Source organism: Salmo salar, unplaced genomic scaffold, assembly GCF_965601325.2.
Source record: "Salmo salar unplaced genomic scaffold, fSalSal1 ptg000221l, whole genome shotgun sequence".
In the NCBI taxonomy this organism is placed as follows: Eukaryota; Metazoa; Chordata; class Actinopteri; order Salmoniformes; family Salmonidae; genus Salmo; species Salmo salar.
In genome coordinates, this window is record NW_027675333.1 from 1,043,294 (window position 1) to 1,061,846 (window position 18,553).

An 18,553-nucleotide genomic window follows, 5' to 3' on the forward strand; every position below is an offset into this window, starting at 1 on the left:
CATGGAACCAAAGCCATAGCTCCAGGACAGCTAGAGGGAATTAGCAAAGCACCATTACCACAAACGGTAGCGCAAATGATGACCTTTTTAGGAATGACAGGACTTAACCTGACTGGACAAAGGAGTATGTAGTCAAGACAGCTCCTCTGAGAGAAATAATGAAGGAAGCAGGACAGCTTAATCTAAGAGCACCGCTGGAGTGGAACGCGGATGCTGTAGTTGCGTTTGAAACACTTAAAAAAGAGATGCAGACAGCACCGGCCCTAGCGGCCCCCGACTACACTAAACCATTTTTGTTATACGTAGCAAATAGGTGTGACAACTGTGCGGCTGCTATTCTCATGCAGGAAACATGTAGTGGTAGGAAGAAACAGCCTATTGCGTGCTACAGTACTAAATTAGATCCAGTAGCCCAAGGCTACCCACCCTGTTATCAGGGATTGGCAGCCTTGCATTAAAGATTTGCCTATCCACAGGGCTTAACTGGGTAGATGCTTTGCCGCTTGCACTAATGAGCAGTCGCATGGAAACTAACAGAAACACGCACTTGTCACCGCATGAAATTCTAACGGGTCGACCCATGCCTGTGCCATCACTAGGGGGACTGTACAAAGGTCCCTCTTTAGACATACTAGAAACAGAACTAAAATCATATGTAAAGCACCTAACCAAGATACATGAAGTTATATATTCACAGGAGAAAAAGAAGGAACCGGAGTAGAGACCAGAGGGGCCACGCCAGGTGATACCAGGGGACCTGGTCTACATTCGGGTGTTCCGGAGAAAGTGGGATCAACCAAGGAGAGAAGGACCCTACGAGGTGGCCGAAGCAACATCAACAGCCGTCCAGGTGAAAGGAAGCAAGACGTGGTATCATCTCAACCACTGCACCAGAGTCCCAACAGAAAGGAAGAAACAACCGGATAGAAAAGAGGATGCTGATACACCAAACGGGGGCGCGACAGGAGAAGAAGCAGCGGAAGAAATTGTGGCTCCAAAAGGAAGCCAGGAAGCTAACAGGCCAAGTGGAAGCCAAGAAACAACTGATACACCACCAACTGCTCTCAGAAGAAGTAAACGAAGAAACAGGGCGGGAGAAGAAACCTGCCAACAAACAATATTCAAACCTGTGGGACCAGAGACTCCAAGGGGGGGGAAACGATATGCCTGATACTCCTGGTGATATGCCTGCTGTGGTAGATATCTATGGCGAAAGCCCAATACAATGGGACCCAGAAGTACACCCCAGAGAATGGGAACAATTCTTCCCTGGAATTAATGACTACCCAGATGGGGAGCCAGGTGGGTCAGAGGAGGGAGATCCACAAGCTAAAGAAGGAAATACCCCTACAGGAGCCACTGAAGAAGGAAATATCCCAACAGAAGCTACTGAAGGAGAGACGAGCCCAACAGGAGCTGCCGAAGGAGAAACTACTCAAACAGCAGGAGGAGAAACTTCCCAATGGAGAAAAGAGGGAGACGTTCGAAGGGCAAGGGACTTTTCCCACAATTGACTTCTCGACACTCAACAGGTCCCCTTGATGAACAATTGAATAGGAAAAAAAGAGAGGAACCTGCCGAACAACCGGGTAGGACAAACAAGGTTAGCATTCCAGTCCCACCTCAGATCATAACGGAAACAGGAGAACAAAGATCGGTCACGATATACAGGGTAAAACCCCTACCTGATGTCGCGTACTGTGGATGGACTCATCATCAGACGAAGGGAGAAGTGATTTGGGATCCGAAAGGATGTGACTTAACAATAACCAAAGAAGAAAATGAATGGGTGCTCAGCATAAATAACATTGAACCCGTTGAAGGAGAAGAATTTATAGTTGAACTGGCACGTACAGGACTGACTGAAGGGAGCAGTTCAACCACCATGAAAATCGAATTCACACCGGCACCCAATCTAGAGGTGCTTACAACGACTAGAACCACGACGACTGTGGCAGCTGCTGTACACACCACAGTGGTCACCACCAGAGTACCAACTACTACTCTGGGTGAAAAATCCACTATACCTACAACAAAACCAAAAGCATCAGAAACAGCAGGGTTCTTTACTGACATTTGGAACTTGTTGACAAAACCCAACAGTCCACCTCAAGAGAACGACGCGGATGAAACAGCAAATATGTTAGAACCAGAACCGCTCAAGGACAAAACATTGGAAGAAGCGGTAAAGAATGATTGGTATAAATGGGCTAGGTATACGGCGGACAGACATAGAATGGACGATTGTATCTTGTGCAGCAAATCACCCTTGTCTGAAGTGTTAATAGTACCTGAACCTGCATCATTTGACAGTTGTGCTAATTGGAAAAATGCTAATTGTAAACCGGGAAAGTACCATATTCCTTTGTGACATTGAATGCAGAATGGCCTTGGGTAGTACTAGGGGTAAAACTATGTTAAATGAGACTGTACTGGCTAATAAGGAATGTGCTGCATACAACATTAAAACTGATTTAACTAGACCTCAGATAGAAAAAAGTACTGTGTTTAAGGGAAAATATGAATGTTTCTATAACTATGGTATTGGTCGGATTAACGTAGGAAACACAACTGTTAAATGTGACACTATCTGGGTGTTAGAGATTGCGGGGATTCGCAAATTTGATGAGAAAGGATTAACTACCAATAGGAGGGGTTCGTGTGGCCACATCACTCAGGTTGCACCGTCTCTTACTATGTTAAAAACCCAAGATAGAGGTATTGCTGATAGCTTTTGGATGTGTGGGAAAAACAAACTTCTGAATGTTCTTCCTGAAGAATGGATTGGATTGTGTGCTTTAGTCAGAGCAGTCCAACAGGTTACCATCATCAAAACACCACAGGAGGAGCATGTTAAAACAAGAACTAGGAGGGAGTACGAACCAGATCCTAGAGTGTACCTTGATTCAATTGGACAACCCAGAGGTGTGCCCAACGAGTTTAAGGCCAGAGATGAGATTAAATCTGGATTTGAATCTATATTTTTGTGGGTAACACCCAATAAGAACTTAGAGTGGATTAATTATATATACTATAACCAACAAAGATGTATTAATTATACTGACTCTGCCTTGACAGCCTTAGGAGAACAAGTAAAGGCCACAAGCCAGATTACATGGCAGAATAGGGAAGCTCTCAACTGGCTATTGGCAGAAAAGGGGGGAGTTTGTGTAATGTATGGAGATGCTTGTTGTACTTTTATTCCCAACAACACTGCACCTAATGGAACATTTTCCCTAGCTATGAATAAACTTAAAGGGTTAAGAGCAGAAGTAAAGGCGAATGCGGGGTTTGATTCTCATGCCTGGGATTGGTTGGACCTGGCTTTGGGAAAATGGGGTGCTATGTTTACTAGGCTGGCCATTATGATGGGTGGAGGTCTAGTAGCATTGGGCATTGTATTTTGCTGTGTGGTGCCTTTGGTTAAATCACTTGTGGTCAAAACCACTGTTAAAAACAGATGGCAGTACATGGAGCAGACCCTAGACATAAGAGGGGGTCAAGAAAGAAGTTTAAGGAACATATACTGGATCCACCTCTCATAATCAATCCTGTCCCTGGTAACCCTGGACATTATACGGACAAGTATGGAAAACCTTGCAATGCTGTTGGAGGACCCCTTGATTGCCCTTTTGGTAATCCTAACTGTCGTCATGGGGTAATTCTTGGGGGAGGTTATGAGTGCCATGATTGGCGTCCTGGTGGGTTTCCTGTGTATGCCAAAGACCCCGATTCGGATGAAATAATGCTTGTCCATGTACACAAAAAATGTCTGCAACCCAGGCGTTGCAAGTGGTGCTCCCAAGAGGACAATGATGGACATTACCATCATCCTGAACCCTTATTCTGTGCAATGTGTCAAAGAGAGGATTGCCCTATATGTGGAAATAAGGAATGTGCCCCTATGATGTAAATTCTGGTATGACTTTGAACAAACCTTAAGTGTATGTCGTATTTTATGTTTGTTTTATGGTTTTCATACATATATAAATGTATGCATTTTCTTTTAAATTTAAGCTAGTTTTGCCTTCCTAAAATGAGGATCATTTATTACACGCTAGGTAACAGAAGGTATTCCGGTTACAAGTGTCTACGGACCATGCCCTTAATCTTCTAGCAGTAATGAGTGATGTATGCTTAATTTCTGTTAGAAAGGGGTCCGCGAGGGAGAATCGTGTCTCAATTTGGAATGTTGTCTGTAACTTTTATTTTTGCTCACTCAGGCCTTGTTCAGATTCATAGTAAGAATATTAACTTTAATTAGGTCTATTATGTTTATTATTCTTTTAAATTCTTGTTATATTCTATACTCTACATAACTGAGATAACCTCAGGCAAGGCTATGTACTACGTGCTCATGCTTCTTCATAGTATACTAATTTGTTATGTGTATCCTCATTTACTATTTTAAGCCTGACTGGATCTTTTACTCCTACCCATGTTATTGGATTGGAGATGTTTGGTCCAGTATATGATTATGTTTTATCTGTTCACATTTCGTTCAACACACTTACTATTCTATGTATCTATTATTTTGCTTCCATCCTTATTGTCTCTAGTTTAATCAGGTTTGATGTGGGTCTAATTAGTCCCAGAGGAGGGATTTATGTGGGAGACTGCTGAGGGAAAGAAATATAAATACATTAGCTAGCGAAAGAGGAGACTGGCAGCTGGCCCTGAGTGGAGATAACAGGTGGCCATACATCCCCAAGTAGGAACCACGCAACGGCCAGGCAAGCTGAATGTATGGCCATGACTAAATATATGCCAAGCGTAAGCATGCAAAGCATGCCTTATTTTCATATCCATATGAGGAGAATCTAGCCACCAAAATGTTAGAGCTAAAAGCAGATGAGGGCGTTATCCAGCCACTACTATGTTAGAGCTAAAAGCAGATGAGGGCGTTATCCATTGGGTTGAAAGAAAATGGTGGCAAAACGCATGGTTTTACTTCATTTACATAAAGGGTGGACCTATGTATTGTATATGCATAAAAGCAGAGCCGGGGCCTAAGGAAGGGAGTCGTTGTTCCGCGGACCGGCTCGGCTTTACTACTCTGTATTAAAGTCTATATTAAATTTACAAGTTCTTGTAAGAAGTGTTATTCTTAAGACAATTTTCCACCACACTAGCAGGCTGGTTAAGTTAGCATTAGCCTAGCTAACTTCTCCGACCATGCGTTCACTGAGCTACTCTCCTGCTAAAGAAGAGGACATCACAGTAAAACAAGAAGTAGAGGGTGAGGCCGTTACTGTGAAAGAAGAAAAAGACGCGTTCAGAGTGAAAGAGGAGGAGGATGTTACAGTAAAAGAAGAGGAGGATGCAGTTTATGGAGTGAAAGAGGAAGAGGGGGAGATGACTGTTACATCGATAGAGGAGGAAACTGGACATCTGGGCCCGGTTTCCCAAACGCAACTTAAGGCGTCCAATGGTTCTAACGGTGAACTTAGCCATAAGATGGTTTTGAGAAACCGTTCCCCGATTAACACTAGTAAGTACTGTCTTAACAGAGGCACAAACTCTGCAGTTGTTGAACTGATGTTTGGTGTTAAAGGGGAAATATAAAATTTCTACATCCATATTTGGACTTTTAAATTATTTATATATAGCCATTGATTCTTGAAGAATATAACACATGCCTCATGAGCTTAGTTTACCCCATCAGATCCCCAAATAAGCTTTTTTTTACTCCAACATCTAGAAACAATGTAAATCAACACTGTACAGCCTCAACATGGTTAAAACTGTAATGTTGATATCATGGATGGTCAGTCCTTGTATCCATAGGTCTGTCTATGCATTTGAAAGTAGTTACATTTCTCCAAACCCATCATCTTATTACCAAAACAGTGTTTGAACCGCAGATTGGTTGAGTGATTGCTGTGTGAGTTTTTTTAAACAGCAACAAAATGGCTGCCTAGAGACTTGGTTTGGTAAACAGCTGAGGGATGGGGGAAGGAGAAATGTAATCACTCTCAAATTGAAAGAGAAAGCTATTGTAGCAACCTTCAGGCTATCCCCTGAATTCACTACACTATGAATACAAAGACTGGCTGTTCATGATGTCATAATGATAGTTTAACCAGGTTTCTAGGCTTTATAGTATATTCTAGAATTCATCCATGATGTCATAATGATAGTTTAACCAGGTTTCTAGACTATATAGTATATTCTAGAATTACCAGTGTAGATTTCCTGTGGGGGTCAAATTATTACAGCTGTTGATAAGTCATTGTATAATATTCAGACAATTTTTTCATGCCATTACATTAAAGGCGAAACATACCTAGATTCAATAACATTCATGAATTGGTTTGAAACCTTTGTTTTAAACCCTTCTCAAAGTTGGTGCCTTGACGGATTTGTGAAAGACGGTTTGTCAAAAAACACTTATTTAAATGTTACCTTTATTTAACCTGTCTAGGCAACGTGGGACATTTGCGTCCCACCCTAGTCAACAGCCAGTGGAATCATGTCGCGCAAAATACAAATACCTCATAAATGCTATCACTTCAATTTCTCAAATATATGACTATTTTACACCATTTTATAGATACACCTCTCCTGAATCGAACCACGTTGTCCAATTTCAAAAAGGCTTTACAGCAAAAGCAAAACAGATTATGTTAGGAGAGTACCCTGCCAAAAATAATCACACTGCCATTTTCAAAGCAACTAGCATGCATCACAAATACCCCAAAACACAGCTAAATGCAGCGCTAACCTTTGACAATCTTCATCAGATGACACTCCTAGGACATCATGTTACACAATATATGCATTTTTTGTTCGATAAAGTTCATATTTATATATAAAAACAGCATTTTACATCGGCGCGTGACGTTCTTAAAATATTTTCCCTCAAATGCTTCCGGTGAATCAAATATAATATTGTCATTCAAAGAATTATAGATTAACATCTCGTGAATGCAACCGCATTGCCAGATTTAAAAATAACTTTACTGGGAAATCACACTTTGCAATAAACGAGGTGCTATGCTCAGAAAAATAGGCTAGGCGATACAGGTTAGCGCCATCTTGGACTCATCTAAAATCAAATATACTATTGTAAATATTCACTTACCTTTGATTATCTTCATCAGAAGGCACTTCCAGGAATCCCAGGTCCACAACAAATGTAGTTTTGTTCGAAAAAGTTGTTAATTTATGTCCCAATAGCTCCTTCTTGTTAGCGCGTTCCGAAGGCTACTCATAATTTACGAAGCGCGCGGGACTTGTCCTCACGAATGTGCAAAAAAAAATGTATTTACGTTCGTTCAAACATGTCAAACGTTGTATAACATAAATCTTTAGGGCCTTTTTCAATCAGAACTTCAAAAATATTCAAGGCGGACGATTGCATTGTCTTACTAAACGTTTCGGAGCGAGAGAGTACCCACGGGCACGCGCATCATAGTAGTAATGGCCCTCCCTCTATGACAAACTTTCCAGGCCTCTCGTTCGGTCAGTTTTTACCGGAGAAGACTCAAACCACTTTGTAAAGACTGTTGACATCTAGTGGAAGCCTTAGGAAGTGCTAAATGAATCCTAACTCACGGTGTGTTTCATAGGCAAAGGGTTGAAAGTGATTCCACAAATCAGATTTCCACTTCCTGTTAGGGTTTGTCTCAGGGTTTTGACTGCCATATGAGTTCTGTTATACTCACAGACACCATTCAAACAGTTTTAGAAACTTCACTGTTTTCTATCCAAATCTACTAATTATCTGCATATTCTTGTTTGTGGGTAAGAGTAGTAACCAGTTTAAATCGGGTACGTTTTTTATCCGGCCGTGAAAATACTGCCCCCTATCCCCAACAAGTTAACTGGGCAAGTCAGTTAAGAACAAATTCTTATTTCCAATGATGGCCTACCCCGGACAACGCTGGGCCAATTGTGCACCACCCTATGGGACTCCCAATCACGGCCGGTTGTGATACAGCCTGTAGTGACGCCTCAAGCACTGAGATGCAGTGTCTTAGACCGCTGTGCCACTCGGGAGCCCCAAAATCATGTTCTAGTGCTGTCCCCAACTAAAATACATCTTGGTCAACCAAGAGTCATCTGTTCTTTCTACAAATCGCCCCATGTGTTTTTATAAAATCAACTATATGTACGTAACTTGTCTGATGCTGTAAGCATGCTGTTTGATTAAATAATTACAGATACACAAGTTACTCGAGGGAGCCAGTCACCAATTTAACCAAGAAAAACTCTTCCCTCCTCCTCCCCCCGCTGCTGCTGGACTTCGTAAATTCTGCCGTTTTGTTCCTGAAGTTTTTTTCAGTAATTGACTACACCAGAGGTCGTAAAACTTTTCCATTTAGAGTGACAATGTATCTTACCATTTCTACCGATCTGCGTGCCAGTTATGATTTTCATATGCATATTTTACTGGAACAGTTTAATTTAATTCATAATAGTATCTCAAAATCATTGTCTGTGATTAATCTACATTCTATCTAAATCTAAATGAAAATTATACAAATCTAAAAGTAACTTTTATTGCCATTGCCAACTATGTAAAAATAAACTTGAAACATTGTATCAACTATCAATTGGGTCCTCCGAAACTTGTGATAGCAAGCTTGCAACATTGTATAAAATATTCTCGGCCCTCAGTTTCCCGGCGCCAGTGAGTTCAGGACAGACACAGCTGTCGGCTATTTGTGCAAAGGAAAAGAAGTAATCAGGTATTTTATGACATTTCCACTGGATCAGAGCATAACATTTTTCCCTTTCATGCCGAGTGGAAATATTTTACGAAAATACTTAGAGGAACTATTGTCGTACGCAATTGATTTTGATTAGACTTTGTTTACTTGCTGTTTGAGGTGAAGGAAAAATTACTTTGAGAAGCTCCACAACTCATTAGTGGTGGTGCATTAAGACAATCAGAAATACTATCAGACATCCCCAAATGGGCACATTTATAGGCCTACATTTGCACACAGGCCAGGTAGACTAGTCCTACTTCTATATGCGTAATTAGGTGTGCGTCCTTACTCAACATTGACAGGAGTGTTTCAAGCAAAGACAATTAATAAATTGCGAGGTCGGATCTGGGTGGTCTGCCAGGGGCCGTTTCATTTAGTGTCCGTTTGGGTCGGCATGGGAATTGATTGTCTATAGTATGTTGTACCGAAGTTGACCGAATGAAAGGGAACAGTAGTAATAGTCATAACGTTACGCTTGTCATATGATGAACTTCAACTTAAATACTGGATCTTGCTGTCGGACAGTTTTTTTTAAATTCTGAAATGCACTCGAATTACGTATCATTTAGTGGCTCCTTATGTTATGCTGGGAAAACAGTTTTCGTGGGCACAGAAATACTGAATAATTTCAGAGTTTGCTAAATCCAATGGTTTTTAACTGAGATTCATCTTGTAATCCAATGGCGTGTTGTAAATGTTATGTTTTTTTCGTCTTTTTTAAAATATATTGCAATATATTTCAATCTTTTTTTTCCATTTTTAAATTAAATACACCTTCCGGCAACCCGCCTCACCCATTATAATACGGATCTGCTATTTTTTAGGCCTTATAGCTAGAACCTCCATCAGCAGCTAACCAGCTAATTAGCTGGCAGCTATTTAGTCATTGTTAACCACTGCTAGATGTCTTTACCTTTTTAGCTCAGATACCAGCCGCTTTTAGCCTGGATAATACCTGCCAGTCTGCACAGCGCGATATCAACCCTGAGCATATCGAACTGTTTTTCTCCACTACATCACCGTATTCCTGCCGTAAGCTCTGGACCATTACACCGGATAATCGCAGCTAGCTAGCTGCTACCGAGTGACCTAGCCTCAAGCTAGCCTTGAGCCAGGCCCATCTCCCGGCCTGCTCAGTGGACCCTAGGATCACTCAGCTACACAGCTGACGCCTCCCGGACTCTTCACTAAGACGACTAGAAGCCACTACATCACCGGATTCCTGCTGTAAGCTCTGGACCTTTGCACCGGAGTGGCTATATGTTGACATGGAGCCCCAACGATCCATCACGACTGGTCTGCCAACGTAATTCCGTCCGATGTGCCCTCAACTGGCCTTTGCCAGACGTCGGTGACGCCCTTGTCCCAAAGCTAGCACCAGTTAGCCTCAAGCCAGGCGCGTCTCCCGGCTAGCATAGTAACGACTACCTAACGGCTTCCCTGGTTCATATATTGCTGTTCACTGGACCCTATGATCACTTGGCTACATAGCTGATCCCTGCTGGACTGTTCATTAATCACGGTACTCTGTTTTGTTTATCTGTCGGCCCCAGCCTCGAACTCAGGCCCTGTGTGTAGTTAACTGACCCTCTCTGCCCATTCATCGACACTTTACCTGTTGTTGTTGTCTTAGATGATTAACTGTTGTCTTACCCGTTGTTGTCTTAGCTAGCTATCCCAATCAACACCTGTGATTGCTTTATGCCTCGCTTTGTCTCTCTAATGTCAATATGCCTTGCATACTGTTGTTTAGGGTAGTTATCATTGTTTTATTTTACTGCGGAGCCCCTAGTCCCACTCAACATGCCTCAGAGAGCTCTTTTGTCCGACCTCCCACACATGCGGTGACCTCACCTAGCATAACTGGTGCCTCCAGAGATGCAACCTCTCTTATCAGCACTCAACGCCTAGGTTTACCTCCACTGTACCCGCACCCTACCATACCCCTGTCTGTACATTATGCCTTGAATCTATCCTACCACACCCAGAATTCTGCTCCTTTTATTCTCTGTTCACAACGCATTAGACGACCAGTTCAGATAGCCTTTAGCCGTACCCTCATCCTACTCCTCTGTTCCTCGGGTGATGTAGAGGTTAACCCAGGCCCTGTGTGTCCCCAGGCGCTCTCATTTGTTGACTTCTGTAACCGTAGAAGCCTTGTTTTCATGCATGTTAACATCAGAAGCCTCCTCCCTAAGTTTGTTTTACTCACTGCTTTAGCACACTCCGCCAACCTTGATGTCCTTGCCGTGTCTGAATCCTGGCTTTGGAAGGCCACCAAAAATTCTGAAATTTCCATCCCCAACTACAACATTTTCCGTCAAGATAGAACTGCCAAAGGGGGAGGAGTTGCAATCTACTGCAGAGATGGCCTGCAAAGTTCTATCATACTTTCCAGGTCTAAGCCCAAACAGTTCGAGCTTCTAATTAAAAAAATTATTCTCTCCAGAAATAAGTCTCTCACTGTTGCCGCCTGTTACAGACCCCCCTCAGCTCCCAGCTGTGCCCTGGACACCATATGTGAATTGATTTCCCCCCATCTATCTTTAGAGTTCATTCTGTTAGGTGACCTAAACTGGGATACCTGGTTGTTCTTTAAAAGTAATTTCCTCACCACCTTAAATAAGCACGGCCCTTTCAAAAATGGTAAAACTAAGAACAGATATAGCCCTTGGTTCACTCCAGACCTGACTGCCCTCGACCAGCACAAAAACATCCTGTTGCGTACTGCACTAGCATCGAATAGTCCCCGCGATATGCAACTTTTCAGAGAAGTCGGGAACCAATACACAGTCAGTTAGGAAAGCAAAAGCTAGCTTTTTCAAACAGAAATTTGCATCCTGTAGCTTTAACTCCAAAAAGTTTTGGGACACTGTAAAGTCCATGGAGAATAAGAGCACCTCATCCCAGCTGCCCACTGCACTGAGGCTAGGAAACACTGTCACCACCGATAAATCCACGATAATCGAGAATTTCAATAAGCATTTCTCTACGGCTGGCCATGCTTTCCTCCTGGCTACCCCAACCCCGGCCAACAGCTCCCCACCCCCCTCAGCTCCCAGCTGTGCCCTGGACACCATATGTGAATTGATTGGCTCCCATCTATCTTCAGAGTTTGTTCTGTTAGGTGACCTAAACTGGGATATGCTTAACCTCTCTAGGGGGTGTGGGACGCTACCGTCCCACATGGCCAACATCCAGTGAAATTGCAGAGCGCCAAATTCAAAAACAGAAATACTCATTATAAGAATTCATAAAACATTCAAGTGTTATACATCGGTTTAAAGATTAACTTCTTGTTAATCAAACCACGGTGTCAGATTTCAAAAAGGCTTTACCGTGAAAGCATACCATGCGATTATCTGAGAACAGCGCCCAGCAGACAAATCATTACAAACAGTTACCAGCCAAGTAGAGGAGTTACACAAGTCAGAAATAGCGATAAAATGAATCACTTACTTTTGATGATCTTCATATCGTTGCAACTCACAAGACTCCCATTTACTCAATAAATGTTTGTTTTGTTCGATAAAGTCTCTCTTTATATCCAAAAACCTCCGTTTTGTTCATGCGTTTTGTTCAGTAATCCACAGGCTCAAAGGCAGTCACTACAGCCAGACGAAAAATCCTAAAAGTATCAGTAAAGTTCGTAGAAACATGTCAAACGATGTTTATAATCAATCTTCAGGTTTTTAGCCTAAATAATATATAACATTTCAACCGGACAATAACGTCGTCAATATAAAAGGTAAACAAGAAAGGTGCGCTCTCGGTCTCGCGCATGAAAAATCTCTGAGATACTGAATGGTCCACTCATTCAGAGTGGTCTTACACTCTCATTTTTCAGAATACAAGCCTGAAACTATTTCTAAAGACTGTTGACATCTAGTGGAAGCCATAGGAAGTGCAATTTGAGGCCTAAGTCAATGGAATCTGTATAGGCAGTCAATGGAAAACTACAACAACAACAAATCCCACTTCCTGGATGTATTTTTCTCAGGTTTTTGCCTGTCATATCAGTTCTGTTATACTCACAGACATTATTTTAACAGTTTTGGAAACTTTAGAGTGTTTTCTATCCAAATCTACCAAGTTTACTTTGGCACGCTTTTCATCCGGAGGTGAAAACAGTGCCCCCTACCCTAGTGAGGTTAACACCCCGGCCGTCCTACAATTCAAGCTAGATGCCCTCAATCTCACACAAATTATCAAGGAACCCACCAGGTACAACCCCTAAATCTGTAAACATGGGTACCCTCATAGATATTATCCTGACCAACTTGCCCTCCAAATACACCTCTGCTGTTTTCAATCAGGATCTCAGCGATCACTGCCTCATCGCCTGCATCCGTTATGGGTTTGCGGTCAAACGGCCACCCCTCATCACTGTCACATGCTCCCTAGAACACTTCTGCGAGCAGGCCTTTCTAATCGACCTGGTATACATATTCGTCGCCAAACCCACTGGCTCCAGGTCATCTATAAGTCTTTGCTAGGCCGACTTCACTCAGCTCACTGGTCACCATAGCAACACCCACCCATAGCACGCGCTCCAGGAGGTATATCTCACTGGTCATCCCCAAAGCCAACACCTCCTTTGGCCGCCTTTCCTTCCAGTTCTCTGCTGCCAATGACTGCAACGAATTGCAAAAATCGCTGAAGTTGGAGACATATATCTCCCTCACTAACTTTAAGCATCAGCTATCTGAGCAGCTTACCGATCGCTGCAGCTGTACACAGCCCATCTGTAAATAGCCCATCCAACTGCCTACCTCATCCCCATGTTTTTATTTACGTTTTTTTGCTCTTTTGCACACCAGTATTTCTACTTGAACATCTATCACTCCAGTGTTAAATTGTAATTACTTCACTACTATGGCCTATTTATTGCCTTACCTCCGTACTCCATTTGCACACACTATATATAGATTTTTCTATTGTGTTATTGACTGTTCGTTTGTTTATCCAACGTGTAACTCTGTTGTTTTTGTCGCACTGCTTTGCTTTATCTTGGCCAGGTTGCAGTTGTAAATGAGAACTTGTTCTCAACTAGCCTACCTGGTTAAATAAAGGTGAAATACATTTTTTTTTTTTTTAAATCTTAGCTTTATTGACAACACTCAAATGGATACTGTCATTAACGCAGTTCTTCAATAATTACACATAATACTTAATACTGTAGATGTTTAGTTACAGTCACATGATCAACTATCAGAAGATCCAGGAAATACTTTTCTGAATGACAGTCAAATTACAAACATCACAACATGCAACAACAACCAAAGTGCTTCTTCATTCATTACTCTGGTAAAGACAGTTATGACGTGCTCCACGTTGGATCCAACATCCCTAACAAATTGATGTTTATAATGTGTTATTGTCTGCTTGATTTACTGTAGGGTCTCGTTAGTCCGTTTGGAAACGGAGATACTTAGCTCATAATGTGTAGAGAACTGTTCCTTGATGGATAGGCTATTGTTCAACACACAGAGCTATTTTCCTATATTTGTTGTTAGGTGTAGTTATGGGTCCTACAGTAGGTCTATGTTATTGTTAGGTGAAGTTATGGGTCCTACAGTAGGTCTATGTTATTGTTAGGTGAAGTTATGGGTCCTACAGTAGGTCTATGTTATTGTTAGGTGAAGTTATGGGTCCTACAGTAGGTCTATGTTATTGTTAGGTGAAGTTATGGGTCCTACAGTAGGTCTATGTTGTTGTTAGGTGAAGTTATGGATCCTACAGTAGGTCTATGTTATTGTTAGGTGAAGTTATGGGTCCTACAGTAGGTCTATGTTATTGTTAGGTGAAGTTATGGGTCCTACAGTAGGTCTATGTTGTTGTTAGGTGAAGTTATGGGCCAATTTGGCAAACAGTGTACAAACCCTCATTGTCAGGCTGATGGAAAAGCCAAAGAGCATTTTACTGGTTGAAGTGTTTTTTAAGTACAAAGCGGTTGATTTGCGATGACGACACAAACATTATATTAAGCAGGAGATTCAAGCGAGCCTGACAATTATAATCCAAGGTAGTGTGAAATGAACTCATAAGCAACCTGGTAATGGAGGTTACTCCCCTGAGCAAAAATCTTTTCTCACCAGCAAACATAGAAAAGGGCCTCCAATCTTAGATGTTACTACTAATGTGAAAACAAGACAAAATATGACTATTGTTGCTCATTTTAAGACAAATGTCAAGTAATCATTACATTCATTACAGATGTCAATTGTTGTACAACATCATGGCTACGCTATTGGCATCACCTTGGACCTTAGTGGATTTTCGCTGTTGTGGGCCTTTAACCATCTGTATGACTTTGTTGTTCACACAGGAGAGAGACGTGACTATCGTGGATCCTCTGGGGAGCCTCAACAACCTCATGATGCTGACAAGGCAGAGAAGAGTCTCTCCAGATCAGAACTCCTCAAGAAACACCAGCAGAGACCCACAGGGAAGATAATTAACCTCTCTGACTGTGGGAAGAGATTAACCTCATCAGGCATTAAATTTCATCGGAGAAGCCACACAGTAGAGAAAGCTTATTGCTGTACTCAATGTGGGAAGAGTTTTGATACATCTAGCCATCTTATTGTACACCAAAGAACACACACAGGAGAGAAATCTTATAGCTGTGATGAATGTGGGAAGAGTTTTACTCGTTCAACCAGCCTGAAATTACACCAGAGAATACACACAGGAGAGAAATCTTTTAGCTGTGATCAATGTGGGAAGAGTTTTACTCAGCTAGGCAACCTGATAACACACCAGAGAACACACACAGGAGAGAAACCATATAGCTGTGATGAATGTGGGAAGAGTTTTACTCATTCAACCAGCCTGAAATTACACCAGAGAACACGCACAGGAGAGAAACCTTTTAGCTGTGATCAATGTGGGAAGTGTTTTACTCATCGAAGCAGCCTGATATCACACCAGAGAATACACACAGGAGAGAAACCGTATATCTGTGATGAGTGTGGGAAGAGTTTTACTTGCTTGCGCAATCTGACTCTTCACCAGAGAACACACACAGGAGAGAAACCCTATAGCTGTACTCGATGTGGGAAGTTTTTTTTAAAAATCTAACCATCTGACGATACACCAAAGAAGACACACAGGAGAGAAACCCTTTAGCTGTACTCAATGTGGGAAGAGTTTTGTTCAATCTGGAGAACTGAAGATGCACCAGAGAAGACACACAGGAGAGAAACCTTATAGCTGTACTCGATGTGGCAAGAGTTTTGTTCAATCTGGCGAACTGAAGATACACCAGAGAACACACACAGGAGAGAAACCTTATAGCTGTGGTCAATGTGGGAAGCGTTTTGGTCAATCTGGCCAGCTGACATCACACCAGAGAACACACACAGGAGAGAAATCTTATAGCTGTGATCAATGTGGGACAAGATTTGCTTGGCTAACCAGCCTAGTATCACACCAAAGAACACACACGGGAGAAAAACCTTATAGCTGTGGTCAATGTAACAAGAGATACTCCGATAAAAGACATCTGATCAAACATCAGAAAATACATGAAGGAGTTGTTTCATGATATCAATGAATTAATGTCACAATGTAGAATGTTTAAACATTGTAGTAGGAGTATTTTAATGATGTCACAATGTAGAATGTTTAAACATTGTAGAAGGAGTATTTTAATGATGTCACAATGTAGAATGTTTTAACATTGTAGAAGGAGTATTTTAATGATGTCACAATGTAGAACCCTAAACGTTTGTCCCCTGTTCTATTGATTTCAACATGATATGGATATTAGCCTCAGGGGGAAAATCCAGGCTCTGAAATGGAAGAGTACTATTTATGTGATTTAACAAAAAGTACTGACAAAAAAAGAGCTGTGTTACACTTACCATGTTGGTGACCCACTTGAATCAAAATGCAACACTTCAAAATGTAGCTAGCTGTTTTCTACAAGTTGTCCTCTAACCAATGATGTACACATTATTCCCAGATTCTGTGTGGTTTTTGAGCTGTTAGTTTTAACAGGACGTGCAACCTCATCTCCCTCCTGTCGTACAATTGATTTCAACATGATATCGATGAGTTATGACAAATAAGTTTTGCGTTCCTTTGTTTAGCAACCCCTACATTTAAATGTATCACTCCAAAATGTAGCTGACTGTCTTCTGCAGGTTGTCATCTAACCAGTGAGGTAAAAGATATCTCCATTTCCATGTGTTTTTTGTTTTGTTGTGTTAGTTTCAGGAGCAGGTTCAACCTGATTTCCCCCCAAATGGATATAAGATTTGTGTTTTGCGTTTAGCTAGTGCGTTGCTATGGATCTTTATTTATTTTGACTGGACGTTTTTCCGTATTGGAGATGAGTTTTGTTTGGGCTCGTTCCAAGGGGACGAGAGTTCTAGAATCTAGTGAGTTTTAGGAAGACGAGAGTTCTAGAAGCTAGTGGGATTTAGAAAGAGGAGAGTTCTAGAATCTAGTGAGTTTTAGGAAGACGACAGTTCTAGAAGCTAGTGGGATTTAGAAAGAGGAGAGTTCTAGAAGCTAGTGAGTTTTAGGAAGACGAGAGTTCTAGAATCTAGTGGGATTTAGAAAGAGGAGAGTTCTAGAATTTAGTGAGTTTTAGGAAGACGAGAGTTCTAGAAGCTAGTGAGTTTTAGGAAGACGAGTGTTCTAGAAGCTAGTGAGTTTTAGGAAGACGAGTGTTCTAGAAGCTAGTGGGATTTAGGAAGACGAGTGTTCTAGAAGCTAGTGAGTTTTAGGAAGACGAGAGTTCTAGAAGCTAGTGGGATTTAGGAAGATGAGTGTTCTAGAAACTAGTGAGTTTTAGGATTCTATAGAAGAAAAAGGAGAAAAAAAAGAATCCTATTGTATATTATTATTCAGAAATACGTGTTTTTTCTTGTTTTTAATTGTTGACATCCTGTAGACACCATGTTTATATTGGTGAAGGTGAAGCATTGTAGTTGATTATAATGTGAAATGGAAGTTGTTTTCTGTTGGTGTTAAGCAAACTTTTCCAACAAAAATGTAGGATATATTTGTTGTCTTAAGGTGTTACAGGCTTTGGTTTTTCCATTTATGTTTTGAGGTTGGACTTTAGTACGTCTAGCTCGTTAGCACGTCTAGCTCGTTAGCACGTATAGCTCGTTAGCCCGTCTAGCTCGTTAGCTCGTTAGCACGTCTACCTCGTTAGCACGTCTAGCTCGTTAGCACGTCTAGCTCGTTAGCACGTCTAGCTCGTTAGCACGTAGGACGCACTGATTGGTGTCACCTCGTTAGTCAGTATGTGTTACACCTGTGCTGGCTTGTCCATCTCGTTAGTGGGAAGGTGTTTCACCTGAGCTGGTCCAGGTTCTATTTAAGAGTGTCTGGCCCAGTGCTCCAGTTGTCTTGATACATGTGGAGAGTCAACACCTTTAGTTGCTCCACCTTTTTGGTTTACTTCCTGTCTTTAAGTTTGGTGTGGGTTTTTCTTTTGTTTGCCTCTTCTTGGGCAGATTTAGTGGTTCTCATGGTGGGTGTCTTTTAGGTCCCAGTTGTTGTTACTAGTCAACTTCCAGTGGACACCCCCATAGTGTCTTTCAGAACCCCTCCTAAAAAACAAGTTATATTGTGGGTTGGATATTGCATCATATTGTTGATATTTTAATCAATGGCATTTCCTTACAATGCTCATTAGTCTTTCAGTTGTTATTATTGTTTTTTATCCTCATATTTGTGTACTAAATATTTCTGATTATTTTCATAGTTTTTTCCTGTGAAGCCATTGTGTTGCATCCATGTCTGAAATGTGCTGTATAAATAAAGCTTGATTTGATTTGAACATATTGTAAAACAAATTAACCCAATGACTGACC

At 41.5% G+C, this 18,553-nt stretch overlaps 1 pseudogene; it reads left to right on the forward strand.

Annotated features, from left to right (window-relative positions):
• Positions 1 to 1,885: 1,885 nt before the first annotated feature.
• Positions 1,886 to 17,486, forward strand: LOC123741791 (uncharacterized; annotated as a pseudogene).
• Positions 17,487 to 18,553: the final 1,067 nt, after the last annotated feature.